Source organism: Leuciscus leuciscus (assembly GCF_965113295.1).
Source record: "Leuciscus leuciscus genome assembly, chromosome: 10".
NCBI lineage: Eukaryota > Metazoa > Chordata > Actinopteri > Cypriniformes > Leuciscidae > Leuciscus > Leuciscus leuciscus.
This window is the reverse complement of record NC_138734.1, coordinates 10,162,524-10,178,472: the sequence shown is the minus strand read 5'-3', so window position 1 is coordinate 10,178,472 and position 15,949 is coordinate 10,162,524.

Here is a 15,949-nt window from a genome sequence, read left to right as displayed (position 1 = left end):
ATAACGTGTGGATGGATGGAAGTGTCAGGTGGCCCAAGGGGGAGACATCTCGACATGGGGCCCAGCGAAAGGGCCTACTGCTCAGTTACTGAATGACAAACAGCCCCTTAGACAGATCCAGAGAGTTGCTGTTAACCTGCATCACAGGCCAGGAGAGGTGTCAGTGTTAAAGGCTCTTTATGCTGTCAGTACAAGATCTACTCAGTGAGCAATAACTATATTAAACCATGAGACAGACACTACATGTCTACTTGCTGGTATAATAATGCAGCATTAAAACAAGTACTATAATAATAATAATAATATGTTTATTTTATATAGCGCCTTTCTACAAACTCAAGGTCGCTTTACAATATGATACAAATAAACATGACAGTAGACAAAGAAACAATAGTGTTTGTGGTCAAATGCATTCAAACAGCCACAAATGACTGACCAACTGACTTACAGTTTTATACAATCGCTATGACAATTTTTTCAATACTTTTAACAAATTTCCTAAACTCTTAACGCACCAACACACCTAAAACACACAATTGGCAAAACGGTTAATTTCATGCTCAAAATCACACATTGTAAACTAAACTCCAAAACTAATTTTCAAAATACAATAATACACTAACACAATACACAATGTCTAACAAAACACTGCAAACATGTTTCAAAATCAAATAATTATTCAAAACACTAACACATGTTCTCTTCCAACAGGAACATTTAGTCAATCATAACACAATGACAAAAAAAACACTATCATCTGCTGAAATTACAGAAACTGCATTATTTTATGTGTCAGGTCTGCCTTTATACAATAGACAGTATATTGTATTGATTATAGATTGTGTTTTGCACTGCAGTTTTCTTTTTTTTTGGAAGTCTCTATATTTTTGTTTTGTAATGTAAATGCATGCATTTTGTTGTTGTTTTTTTTTGCAGCAGAAATTCAATACAACAAAATAAATGACCCTTCTTAGAGTAGCTTTATAGAATGTATGGTTTGTGAAAAAAAGAAGACAGAGACAGAATTGCTGTAGTAACGGCTTTATTTGCTACAGGACATTTCTGCAAGATAACAAAAAATATGCATTATTACAGTATTGCAGTACTGTATGTGAAAATACAAAATATACAAACAGAAAAGGCCATCTTCTAGTCTGCCCGGTCTTCTGCATTTGTCCACATGTTCTCATCCACATCACACCTGATATCTTCCCTGGCAAGGCATCTTAGGAAGAATCTTTTACAGTAACATGCCTTATCCACCCCTGGCAGTGTTCAGCTGTGATGTCTTGGTATGCAGCATCTTTTGCATACAGGAGGGACATTTGGTCCTGTGGACTATGGTCAAAAACCTTTCATCTCCAGGCGGAGAAAACTCCTCAATGGGGGTTGAGGAAAGGGAAGTAAGGGGCAAGGAAAATAGACATCATCCTCTGATGGGCGTCAAACCAGGCTGTGACTAGATGGGAATGGAGGAATGCCACATTGTCCCATATTTGCATAACTTCAATCAGCTGTTTCTCACTAGCAATGGAATAATGTGAAAATACAAAATATACGGAAAAAAAACAACAACCCGATCTCACGGGAAAACGTACAAATTCTACGAGGTGGTTACAGTAATTCGTACGAATTCATAAGATTTTAGCAAAATCGTACATATTTTACGAATTGCCCAATTCGTATGAATTCATATGAATGACCTACCCCTGACCCCGCCCCTAAACCTACCCATCACGTGGGTTTAGACAAATCGTACAAATTCGTATGAGTGAGGTTGTACGAATTCGTACGAATTAGCCATCTTTTTATCATTCGTACGAATTGGTCGTGAGATAGTGTTGGAAAAAGCACCAGAAGAATAAAACAATTTTTTTAAAAAAAAGAGTCATCTTCTAATTATTTGCATAATTCTATCAGCTGTTTCTCAGTAAGAATAGAATAAAATACAGGGGATATATTTGTGTTTCAATTCACAATATAAGCAGCTGTTTACCCCTAACTTGTAAGGTTAGGTTTAGAACATGGTGTTATCTGTTCTGACATACAGTGTTAAATCATTGGTAAATTTGGCAGTACAAATCCATTGTTTTGGTCTTGTTTGAGCTTGTGTGTAAAAGAAGTTCAAGCATTTTAAATTTGTGTTAATTGTATGCATTTTGTGTTAAAGCAACAAGAAATGTGTTAATAGTATAGCTTACACAGGCGGATGTAGTGCTAACTGTGTTAAGAGTTTTGGAAAATTGTTAAAAGTATTGAAAAATCTGTCATAGCAATCGTAAAAAACTGTAATGCAACATAAACATTATGGCAAGCGCAGCTATGACTTTGTCGGCTGGAGATCCAAGTTTGGTTTGAAGACGAAAACGTACCAAGCACAATGTACAACCCATATTTGCCAGCCCATAGATCCTCCCCTCCAAGAAATCAGGACAGAAGTGGTTAAAAGTGAAGAGACAGATTCAAACACCAGGTGTAAACGGGACTGTGTCTCCCTCGTCTACATGTGTTCTGATCAACCAAAACACATCTTAATACCAGGTGTAAACAGGGCCTTAGTAACCACTTTAAAATACACTAAAAGCAGTAAAGCAACATCCTAGCAACTATTGGAAACAGCATAACAACCACAGAGCAACCCCCCTTTCAACCACTCAGAACACTTTAGCGTGTTTGACATAGCAACGCCCTGGCAACCACCCAAAACACCTTAGCAACTACAGCATGCAGTAGAGTTGGCAAGTATATTTTCTTCAGAACTGCCAGTACATATCTTGATTTCAGTAGCAAGAGCGTGAGGCTTCTGTTTTTATCACATGGCACATGTGTTTGCCACCAGGGCCCCTGAGCATGCTGTAAGATCACACACACACACACACCGATGATGCCATCAATCATATAGCAAATGAGACAGACCAAAATTAGCGGACCGACTGGCCTAACACTCACCTCTGAATGCTCTCTCTCTCACACACACACACACACACACACACACACACACACACACACACACACACACACACACACACACACACACACACACACACACACACACACACACACACACACACACACACACAATACATTTTATACAGTACATTCTTTATCTAAATATATATTTTATCCCATAACCCTAAATCTATACCCTAAATTAATAATTTTGTAGGATTTATAAGCTGTTTTCCTCATGAAAAAAAATATCCCCACAAGACCAACATATCTGGTATTACTATCCTTGTGGACACACACACACATGTTTGTGGAAATATCACTATGTTAACTTTTTCTTCCTTTTTTCTGTGGAACAAGGTCTCCTTCAGAACGACTGATAATTTATCCAGTGTTTCCTTTCACGGAGCTCAGAAAAACCGAAGGCCTGGAAACACGCGAGTGTGGGTCAGAGAGGTTCTCAAAACCTCAAATCCACAAACTCTTCCTGGTTTTCAGCTTCAGACCCATGGGGGAACAACCTCATAACTGTGTCTCCTTACTGAACATGAAAATACGAATCAATCAATCCAGCCATTAGGAGCTGGATCGCTGCAGGGTCTCGTTAGTCATTCTTACGACTTTTACACAGCGTTCCTTGACCAGACGAGCTGTTAGCCTTGGAGGTGGATCGTGTTGTTTCATGCATTTGAAGGCATTGTGGAAAACCACTAAACTAAAGCATTTACTTCCTCCTCATGTTTCACAGAACTGAGAAAACTCTTTATTTAAAACCCTAGAACAGGAATTCTTGGCTGCACAGTCGTAGTTGCTTCCAAGGTCACAAGAATTATGATGGAGATGTATATTATGACAGTTAGGGCTTTGTTTTATTATTATCATCTTTGATCCAAAAGTATGATTCTGAAATTACGTTTGATAATGAAGAACTACCTTACCTGGATTTAAAGCTTGCACTGTACAAAAAATGCTTGGTTGTTCAACCCATGTTTGGGTCAAATATGGACAAACCCAACCAATGGGTTTAAAATTTTTGTTTAAAAAAATTAAAACGATGGTTGGGTTTGTCCATTTTTGACCCAAACATGGGTTGACCAACCAAGCATTTTTAGAGTGTAGTTTAGCCTTAGATGTAGTCTTTCCTTGTAAAGAAAATAGAAGAGTGCTTAATTGGATTGAATGTGCACTTGTAGCATAAATGTATATTTTTTTAAAAACTGTACTTGCAAATAATATAATATTAGTGAAATAAAAAGGCCCCTTAAGTGAACTTAAAGACAGGACATTTTCATGACTGTTTCCAAACTGTCTAAGGTCAAAGTAAAGGTTTTATTAAAATACATTTTAAATAATTGTTTTAATGATCTTTTTGTCATGAACTTGTTTTGATGTGTTGACTAACATACTAAAGCAGATATTAAGTGTTTGATTATAATTTGAGCTGTAGGGTGTTATTAAAATTTTAAAGTTCCTATGGTTTAAATGTACTAAATTGCAACCTTGTCATTGCAAATGTGTAATTACAAATATATTCAAATACAATACAAAAGTTCAATATAAATTACGTTAAAAGTATATTTTAGTTTACCGTAAACAGTACAGTTCGGCAGTCAGTACACTTCACTTTTACACATTTTTCAAAGACATTAGAAGTTATTATGAAATTACATAAAAAGATGTATGTACGTCAACTTAAAGGCACAATATGTACGATTTTTTGGATTAAAATATCCAGAATCACTAGAACAAATGAAATATGCTTTGTGTTGACTTGTTTACTTTATCCCTTAATATTTCCAACAATGTTTAGATATAGATCCAGGTCACTAAAGACCCGAAAATGTAATACTTATTGGCGAAACATTCATGCATTTAAGGGTCAAATCCAGTGAAATCAGCAATTTAAACCATGGTCTGTGTCATTGTGTCGCCTGTCAATGACGTCATTTCTGTGCTACCATTGATTTTTGGTTTTACCTCCATAGAAACAACACCAAAGATGCTTCAATATATTTTGTGTTTTATTGGACAAGTTAGCAGCTTTAGATACCTTTATCGACAGAAAACGAATCTTTGTTATATAGCTTAAGTCATCGTAAGTCTGTTAATCTATTGGTTTCTTGATTTACCGTGAGTAACATGTTTGTACCATGCCTCAGAGACAACACTATTTTGTCAATTGGCTAACATAGCAAAATCAGAAAGCATTTTATTTGTAGGCCTATTGACAGTAATACAGCATTTTCTCCACCTTACAATATATATTTTTAATTTATTGCATACCATTTAGCAACACAAGTAATCCAACTTTTAATAATATGATATTCTAATATCGACCTAGTTTGTATTAGCATGCAACAAATGTCTAGGCTAAGCTAGCGCACAGAGTAAAATTATAACATAACTTTCAACACACTCAAATGTATTTTAGTATGATGGTTTTGACCAAGGTAAAACAGCGCTGCATTACCCCACAATTTTAATACTTCAAATAAAGTGACCTGTATGAGTAGTAATTCAGCACTTGCGGCTGTTTCATTAGAATGAAATAAAATAATGTGAATTTAAGTGACCAAACGTTACTGTAAAAAGGTTCAAGTTCAGGGAAGACGGAGACGGATGTTAAACGTAACTTTAAACGTAAAATATGCATAAACAACAAAATGAAAGGAGAGGCAGCGGCCGACTCTGGCAAATAAGCATAATAAAAACAGCAATGTAAAATATCCCAGGCTCTCGGCCCCTCCCTGCTTTATACCACAGTAACGTTAATGAAACTTCAGTACATTAGCACACCCATGAATATGATTTCAGCCCAAGTCCCGTCGGATTGCTTTCCATCGGCCGTGGAGGTGAAGACAACAACTCCCATGATTCCACGCTCATTCATGGCGTCATCATCAAAACTATGTTATTGTTTTGAATAAGCAACCTCTATCTGCGAAACATACATACTATGCCATTAAGTGGGTCAAAAAAGCACTCTACAGTTAAATTAACTGCATTTAACATAGTTAAATTATGAGACATTTTTATTTATTCCAACTGACATGCAATTAAGTGACTAAAAACATCACATTCAGTTAACACTTAAATATATTCTGTAAGTACAGAATAAGTACACTCACCACCAGCCACTTTATTAGGTACACCTGTTCAGCTGCATGTTAATGCATTTAGGCATGTAGACGTGGCCAAGAGGATCTGCTGAAGTTCAAATTGAGTATCAGAATGGGGAAGAAAGGTAATTCAAGTGACTTTGAACATGGCATGGTTGTTGATGCCAGACAGAGCTGAGTATTTCAGAAACTGCTTATCTACTGGGATTTTCACGCACAACCTAGGATTTACAAAGAATAGGGCGAAAGTGCCTTGTTGATGTCAGAAGTCAGATGAGAATGGCTAGACGGGTTTGAGCTCATAGAAAGGCAACAGTAACTCAAATAACCACTCGCTACAACCGAAGTCTGCATAAGAGCATCTCTGAACGCACAACACGTCAAACCTTCAAGCAGAAGAGCTACAGCAGCAGAACACACACCGGTGTCACTCCTGTCAGCTAAGAAGCATGGGGGTTTACCAAAATTAGACAATATAAGATTGGAAAAATATTGCCTGGTGTGATAAGTCTTGGTTTCTGCTGTGACATTCAGGGTCAGAATTTGGCATAACAACATGAAAGCATGAATTCATCCTGCCTTGAATCAACAGTCCAGACTGCTGGTGGTGTGATGGTGTTGGGGATATTTTCTTGCCACACTTTGGGTCCCTTAGTACCAGTCGAACATCGTTTAAACGCCACAACCTACCTGAGTATTGTTGCTGAACATCTCCATCTCTTTATGACCACAGTGTACCATCTTCTGATGGCTACCTCCAGCGGGATAATGCGCCATGTCACAAAGTTCAATAAATCTCAAAATGTTTCTTGAACATGACAGTGAGTTCACATACTCAAATGTCCTCCACAGTCACCAGATCTCAATCCAATAGAGCACCTTTAGGATGTGTTGGAACGGAAGATTCACATCATGGATGCGCAGCTGACAAATCTGCAGTATCTGCGTGATGCTATCATGTCAATATGGACCAAAATCTCTGAGGAATGTTTCCAACACCTTGTTGAATCTGTGCCACAAAGAATTAAGGCAGTTCTGGATTCAGCAAGGTCTATATTTGTGGCTTGAAAATAAAAATCACCACTCACATTCACTGTATGTAAAATAACAGCTCAGATATTAAGTAAAATATCTTAGGTAATATTTTTGTAGTAAGGAATAAGTCATTCTGGTTTGGAGTGACATAGTAAATGTTGATGTATAATGTCACAAACATAAAGCCAATATATCCAAATATACATTCTCAAGTCACAAATAAAGCAAACTTTCCTAAAATGTAAAGACACGTACAAACATGCAATCCAGCTTACTGCCATGAGAGCCTTTGCACAAGGAGCGCTCTTTGAATCGGGCCCCTTTTCTCTCTCTGTATGTTTTCTCAAGAGCAGGAAGCTCATAAAAAGCACAGGTTTCTAAATTACTGTCACTCAAAGGGCTCCTTTCTTGCTTCCCTCCACTCCTTTCCTTCACTCTATACCTTACAGTTCTCTACCTTTCCCTTCATTTACTCAAACCAGAGTCTCCCTCTCTCTTTTTCTGTCCTCTGGCCCTGAAGGTAGAAGAGTAAACAGTGGAACCCCGGCCTGAATAAAGACTTGATTCTTCTCTTGCATGTTAAAAATGGATACAAAGGCAAATCTGTATGATAATTTCTGGCATATGGTGGCAGGGCCCGGCAAGACACTGTTGTTCTTTGTTCTCTTAAAACTAAAAACTAACTTAACTATTTTTTTTTCAGTAGCGTGACAGTAGCACAGCTTTTTCAGAATTGTGTGGCTTTTCTAACTTTCCTAGAACTAACATTCTTTCTCATATAAGACTGGGAAGTCTGGATTGTCTGGACAGTTCTTGGAAATGAACCTGTTTACAAGATTCGTTGATTTAATTGATTCCCTGCAATGACATTGTGTTGTGAAATATTTTTAGATGCTGCTGTTTGTCACTGTTTTGGATATGTATTAGTGTTTCTAGATTTATTAAAATAGCTTTAATATAGCTAGTTACTTTGGTTACACTTTATTTTAATGTGTCTTTGTTACACTGTAATTATACATTCACTGAGTAATATTAAGGAACTACGTGTACTTACATTAGGGTTAGGATTATGGGTTGAAAGGTTGAAATCGCTGGTGTATCTGGCGTCACAAACTAACTTGTAACCAATCACGTCAACCTGTGATCGTCAACGAGTGGATCTCTGAGCTGTGTGAGTGAGTGGAGGCGGGACTAATTTGCATATTCATAGGACCGTGTATACTAAATGAGGCAAGGGTTACATTCAAGCTATTTTAAGGCATGAAGATTTTTTTTTAAAGGAAAAAACTTTTAAATAGGTCATTTTGGTGATCAAAGATGAGTTTTAAGGGATAAACGTATTGACTACATGGGGGACTTTATTGCTGCATGCTGCATTGTGCATGTTTTTACATTGTACTTATATTAAAAAAAATTACCTCCATGTAATTACATTTGTAATTACAGTACACTGTAATTCCCTTAAACCAACCCTTAAACCTATAACCATACCACCAAACCTGTCCCTAACCCATATCCCACCTCAATAGCAGCAAGTGTTTTACGATACAACTTGAACACAATAAGTACATTCTACCTAACTATCTTGACTGCAATTGAACTAAATAATGAGTAGTTTGTATCTGGGAAGCTATAGCTTCTCCAAAGGCAGTGACTACAAGTACGTCTGTGCATGTGGCACGTTTTTAGGACTCTGCTGTGTCTCTACATGTCTGCGATGTGTGTTTGGAAAGAAAGACAGCTTTCACGACTCATTCACTGCTGGGTGCCAGGTGGGGATGTTTACATAAGGCTTCCTGGTGCCAGGCTGACAGACGCTCCTCTTTACCAGGTACAATCTGGAAACATGACACAAGTTACGAGCCAAAAAACTTGACGGTCGACTGAGGGTCTTCGGGACACCCTGCAGAGCATGGCATTGTTGGACAGGGATGTTCTGGTTTTAATCTTTTGAGAGCTCTGCGGACAGCTGGAAAAGTTCAGAGATATTTGCCTGCTATAGAGAAGTGTATTATTTTGTTCAAAGTTAAAATCCAAGACAGCAACATAGTGTCGGCTCATATCCGGGCCACATCTGGTACATGTGGATTCAGCGCGTATCAGATGTGGGCCGGATCTGGGCCGACACTATGTTGCTATCTGGGATTATTTCTTCTATCCCAGCCTAATGTGCAGAGAAAACCCATTGTTAGTTTGACTATCTGACTAAGTTATGCTGTAAGTTGCTTTGTCATTATATAAAAGTGTCATTATATACAAATTATACAAATACAGTTTTAACAATACAGGTTTTTCATATAAATTATATAATATACAAATTATGTACAGATTTAATACAGTTTTTTCATGATCATGTCAAACATAGCAATTGGCTCAACTGGCTAAATTGATGTTTGTATTTCTTTTTGCTTTCTGTAAAAGTTATTATAATAAAAAATAAAAAAATTTGCCTAAAGACAATTGTACAACAATGAAAAGACATTTATGTTCACGAACTGCCACATGACAGAAACTAATACAAATGGCTCCAGTCCTATTAAATTCTCATTCATCTACTTAAATGCCTTTCACTTAAATGTTAATTCAATACTAAAAAGGTAAATATTTAATCATACATAGTACAAAAATCTACCCAAATAAACATATGAAACACATTCTCTGCATCTATACCAACCATGCCAAACACAAATAACTTTTTCACAACATCAGAATGAAGCCTAAATGTTTTAAAATGTTCTAAATTGACTTACTAACAAACGTGAGTCAAAAGCTTATTTTTTAGACAAATTGTATTTTGACTGCCAGGACATAGTGTGACCAAGAAATAAAGAAAAATAAAGAAATAAATCCATTTTAAACCATTTCATTATCATCATATATGCATCATTTGAAGAAATGGGTTTGCTACCACGAAGGAACATTGTGTTAGAGGTTTACTAGAAGATAGGATCTCCCCTGTCCATCATCTGTACATCCACCAACTTTATGACATAAGACTAAGTTAGAGGCCGAGATCTAGAGAAAATGAGAACGAGAGAACGATAAGAAAATCAATGTACAAACATGTCCACAAAACAGTGCTTTGCTCATTGATAGCATTCAGCATCATATCAAGTTCTGATGAGCATCTTTGACCCATTAATCCCTTCAGAGTGCTATCAGTCAGCAGAGGGAGAGCAGGCCTGCAGTCAGACACGTTTTTGACAAACACCACCGGGAGAGAGGATGAGACAGTTTATCTGCAGAGATAAGATTACAGAGACGGCCGAGAGAAAACAGCAGAGTGATATGACAGAGTGAAATAAAGGAGGTAATGGAGACGTAACAGTCCTGTAAAAACCATTGTTAATTCACTATAAGAGACCAGTCTTTTTTTTTTTTTAAAGAGTACTATCGTGACCATAGTTTCAAAAACAAACAAAAAAAAGGACATAATAATCGGTACAGATATTGTTTCTACAAATATATATATAAAAATAGTAAAGAAAAAAATATTCTTGAAAAAATAATGATAATAATCAGGTGCATTTATTAAAAACATACATTAAATGTTTCTGTTCCTTAGAAATGAAAAATTCTTTGCTGGTAATGGTTCCATTCAGAACCTTTAAAATACACAGAACCTTTCCATTGCGCTAAATGTTCTTTGTAGTGGATAAAAGGTTCTTTAGGTTATTAAACTGTTATTTACACTGAATAACCATTCGCTAAAAGGGTCTTTGGAGAACCCAAAATGTTTTTTAAATGGCATCAATGTGAAAACGGATGTTTGAAACCTTTATTTTTTATCTGTAAGATTTACTTTTCTTGTGCACTTTAACATTTTTGTAGTGCACATTTTACACATACATGTTCATAAAAAAAATCACCAAATTTATTTGATTATGGATCTTCAACTCTAAAACCTCACGAGTCTTTGTTATATATAAATTAGGCCTATACAAATATACAGTTTTAATAATACTGTTTTTTCCCCCGTTCTTCAGATACTTCAGATACAACAAAACTGCGGTCATGTTTTGCAAGGACAAATAATGTTCGAATAATAAGGAAACAGATATATTTTATTGGTCTCCAGCTTTTCATTTCATGGTGATGCTGTGCCAGTAAATATTAACTCCTCCTGACTTCCAAGTTTCTTCCATAGGAAGAGTGAGATAAATTTGTTTTTAACTTAGGTTGCAGGGTACAGTACAGCTACCAAACTTTGAGACTGGACAGAACAATAACACGTCGATTCCACAACCAAAGACGAAATGTGACACAACCCAGCTCCCCGAGGACAGAGCGACCGGCCCTGTCAACAGCCCAATCAATGTGCAATTTATGGCTTTACATCACAATTCACGCCAATGAAACACCATGTCAGAAATGATTGTGCCCAACAAAAATAAATAAAATAAATAAGGGATGAATGAAAGGTTGGCTCAGAGCGCTAATTGACATCTTGTGTGCTTTATCGTGAGTGTAGACACCTCAGACCAGGTCCATAATACCCCAGTTCATTACGTGAGGTGTGAGAACACAAAGCAGGCATTCACTGCAGGCCAACAGACACAGAGCCACAGGAGTTCGGAGGGGGGGGGGGGATATGAAACACAGGAGCCGTCGGCTGTTTCTCTTGTAATTGTCCCAAAGGCTGCTGCAAGTTTTTACCCCATCATAGACCCCCTCTCTGTTCCTCTGCGCAAGCATCCAGCCTGGCCTGCCAAACCATTGGAAAAAGAAACCCATGCCTCAAAAGACTAGCCGCTGTGGGCAGGGGTGCAGGGCATTCAGTGCGAACATCAAATGCAGCCTTTTGTGCATTGTTATAGAAGACAATGAAGGGGATATTTATCAAAATTCTAAACGGAGAAGGAAAAAACCCTACTTAACAATATGAAATCCTTCACACTGAAAGCGTATACTCTGTTTTGACAAGCATAGCCACTGCTGGTGCCACTAGAGAATAATTGCACTGCTAAGTGGCTTATTTAATAAAAGCTTATAAAAATAAACTATTAATAATAATAAACCAAACATACATGTTACAAGCCATACTAAATGAACTGAAAATGAAAACATTGTAGTCTACATTTATTTTTAGAGAGCCAACAATTTGCTAGAAGTCTAGCTTGTATGGTTTTCTTTAAAAAATACATTTGAAAAAGTACATTTTAGCATACTTTTTAAAAAGTAATTATTATGTATATAACATACTTTAAAATAATATACTAAAGTGCTAACTGAATGTAATATTTTTTGATTACTTAATTGCATTTAATTTATAATTAAATGAAAATGCAGTTAGTTGAATTTAAGAGTGCTTTTTTTACCCACTTAAGTAATATTTATATGTAATTTCATAATTATTTCTATTGTCTTTGAAATATGGTTACAGTGTGCTGTCAAATATTTATGGTAAGCTAAAATGTACTTTGTCATTTCTATTGAAACTTGTATGTCATATATTTAAATTAGAGCTGTGAAATCGATTAATCACTTTAAATCACATCTAACATAAAAGTTTGTGTTTATATAACATATGTATGCATATACAGTATATATATATATGTGTGTGTGTGTGTGTGTGTGTGTGTATGTAAATATACACACACACACACACACACACACACACACACACACACACACACACACACACACACACACACACACACACACACACACACTTATATGAACACAAACTTTTGAACCACACTTATATGAACACGTTAGATGTGATTAATCGCGATGAATTGATTTAAAACATACTTTGAAATACTTTTGCATTAGTAAAAAGTACACTCATTAAAAGTGTACTTAATTGTGTTTAGATACATTGTCATGAAATTGTACTTGTTGGTGTAGTATGTGACCTATCAGTCATAAAGCACTTGCGTTTCCATTGCCTTCAGACTAACATTCCATCAAATAAGAGAAAGAACGATGGAGTGAAAATGAGAGAATACCCCCCCCCCCCATCCTTCCTCCCCTCCCCCCTCTCCCCTCTCCCCTCCCCTCCCCTCCTCATCCTAAACCTCAAATCCATTAAATGTTTCAAAAGTCTCTTTTATTCAGCTCAGGTTTGACCTACACCGTGAATATCTGTTGTGCTATGTAGTGAAATCTGTAAGTAATTATGTCACAGCTCAGAGAAGAACAGGTCATTTGTAAGCAACCCACGACTAGAAGAGTTCAAGCGTTCAAAACAAGACCGATTCAGGCCTGCTCTTCTCATTCATAACCACACTCAACTGAATGCAAACAGAGCGAGGGATAGAAGCCCTCATCCTCTGCTCAGGAAATAGATTGAAGAGATAAAAGGGCTGATAAGGTGTGTCTGCGTGCAAGAGTTTGTTTTGCAGGAACTAACGCAGACTTCCTAGAGTAAAGAAGAGGAATCACAAAGGAGGAGACAATAAGACAATGCAGTGGCTTAAAATGAGAAAGAAAGAGAGAGTGAGATAAAGAAAGGAGACGGTGATTTGGAGAAGGGGACGGAAGCGCAAAAGTACCTGACAGAAACTGAGTAACATAACATCCTTTTACCCTCAGATGTACACAGAGCTGGGATTGAGCAATCGAAAGTTCAATAGCAAGGTCAACATCACCATCTCAGCCAGGTTTAAAAGAACCAGTGTTACATAATTACAAATATTCCAGAGATTGTGGCTTTACTTACACTTTCACAACTGAATCTGTTTCACAGTTCGTTTGTTTGGCTGAAATGGTCAGCCTCAGATCTCCACAAGCTATACATGTAAAGATTTAGTAAAGGTGTTTACACACAGACAAACTGATTTTGAATCTGGCTTGGATCTTTTCCTGATTCCAGGCCTACCCTTGTGCAAAACACTTTAGCATACTTTTAAAAAGAGTACTTGTTACAGAAATAATATACTTTAAAAGAACATTCTTAAGTGTGACGTGAATGTAATGTTTTGGACACCTTATTGCATGTTAATTACAATGAAATGAAAATATTATCACGAACTGTGCTTTTGTGTGGTGTGCAGATGTGCCTGGAGCTTTCAAAAGGCAGGATAGACATCTTAGCATGATAGCATCGTCTCTTATGGGCGACTTCAGCAATCAAACTTGTCTGACTGTATGCATTTCTGCAGAGGTGGTCTTATCATACTTTGACTTTACTGAATGATGCCAATCAGACCTCAGCAAACAAGAAATTTGGTTTGTGAAGGAAGTAGTATATCCAATACATAACTGATAGGAAAATCACTGCACTCACAGATTGAGAAAATAAGGTTTCATTATTTTGCCAACGTCTGCATGTCTATTCAGCTTTTTTCAACACAAATAACCCATTTACATTACTTTTGAGTTTTACTATCTAGATGCGAGTCGTTTTTACAATTTATTTCTTTAAAGTTATGTTACTGTGAATGTCTGTAGTGTTTATCGTCATTATAAATCACTACCGTGTTTATGCAATGCACGTAAATGCTAAACTATTACAAAACAGATTTAGCTGTTATTAATTATACATGAATATAATACATGAACATATCTTGGCATATCTTATTTTTGACTTGAATTTTTTAAATTAATAAATCAGTCAATCCCTTCATTTTTGCTTTTTTTGGTCCTCCCCTCCAACAAAACTCTTTGAAATTATGCTGTCAAACTTTACCAATGCAATCTCCTGCTTCATATACTTCCATTGTAAATGCATTAATGTAAACATGATTTGCTTTTAAAACAATAATAAAAAATAAAAAAAATAATAAAAAAAACTTTATGTGAAAGCCAGCAAACACTAGTCCATGTTTTTAAGGGTAACCATATGTCCCAAGCTTTGACTTGTGGAAGCAGTGTGGTGGATTCAGTGACAAACTGACCGCAAAATTACGGACTCCTGAACCCAACATCTAATTACCACATTACCAAAGCACCATAGACAGGCTTATTTTGGATTGGTATAGCCATAAATTAATCTGTGTTTAGATCAGCACGTGGTGCATGTACACTCACCGGCCACTTTATTAGGTACACTTCGCTAACAAAAACATCTTATCAGCCAATTACATGGCAGCAACTCAAATGCATTTAGGAATTTAGACATGGTCAAGATGATCTGCTGAAGTTCAAATTGAGCATCAGAATGGGGAAGAATGGTCATTTAAGAGACTTTGAACGTGGCATGGTTGTTGATGCCAGACGGGCTGGTCTGAGTATTTCAGAAACTGCTGATCTATTGGGATTTTCACGCACAACCATCTCTAGGTTTTACAGAGAATGGTCTGAAAAAGAGAAAATATCCAGTTAGTTGCAGTTCTTTGGATGAAAATGCCTTGTTGATGCCAGAGGCCAGAGGAGAAAGGCCAGACTGGTTTGAGCTGAAAGTCAACAATAACTCAAATAACCACCGAGGTCTGCAGAAGAACGTATCTGAATGCACAACATGTTGAACCTTAGAGCAGAAGAGCTACAGCAGCAGAAGACACACCAGTGTCAATCCTGTCAGCTAAGAACAGCAAACTGAGGCTACCGTTTGCACAGGCACACCAATATTGGACAATAGAAGATTGGAAAAACATTGCCTGGTCTGATGTGTCTCGATTTCTGCTGTGACATTCAGGGTCAGAATTTGGCGTAAACAACATGAAAGCATGGATCCATCCTGCCTTATCAATGGTTTAGGCTGGATACATCTTCAGGATAACACTGACTTGATTAGCCTAACAACCAGCTCATAGAATGTTGAAATAACAGTCTATCTAAAAGTTTTATTCTTTGGTTGAGAGCTATACTTTCTGTACTATAAATCTCAACCAATCTCAACCATGTAGCTGCTGCCGTGTGTAAACAGGAGACTCGCTCTAAATAAGTGCTGAGTTATGAAT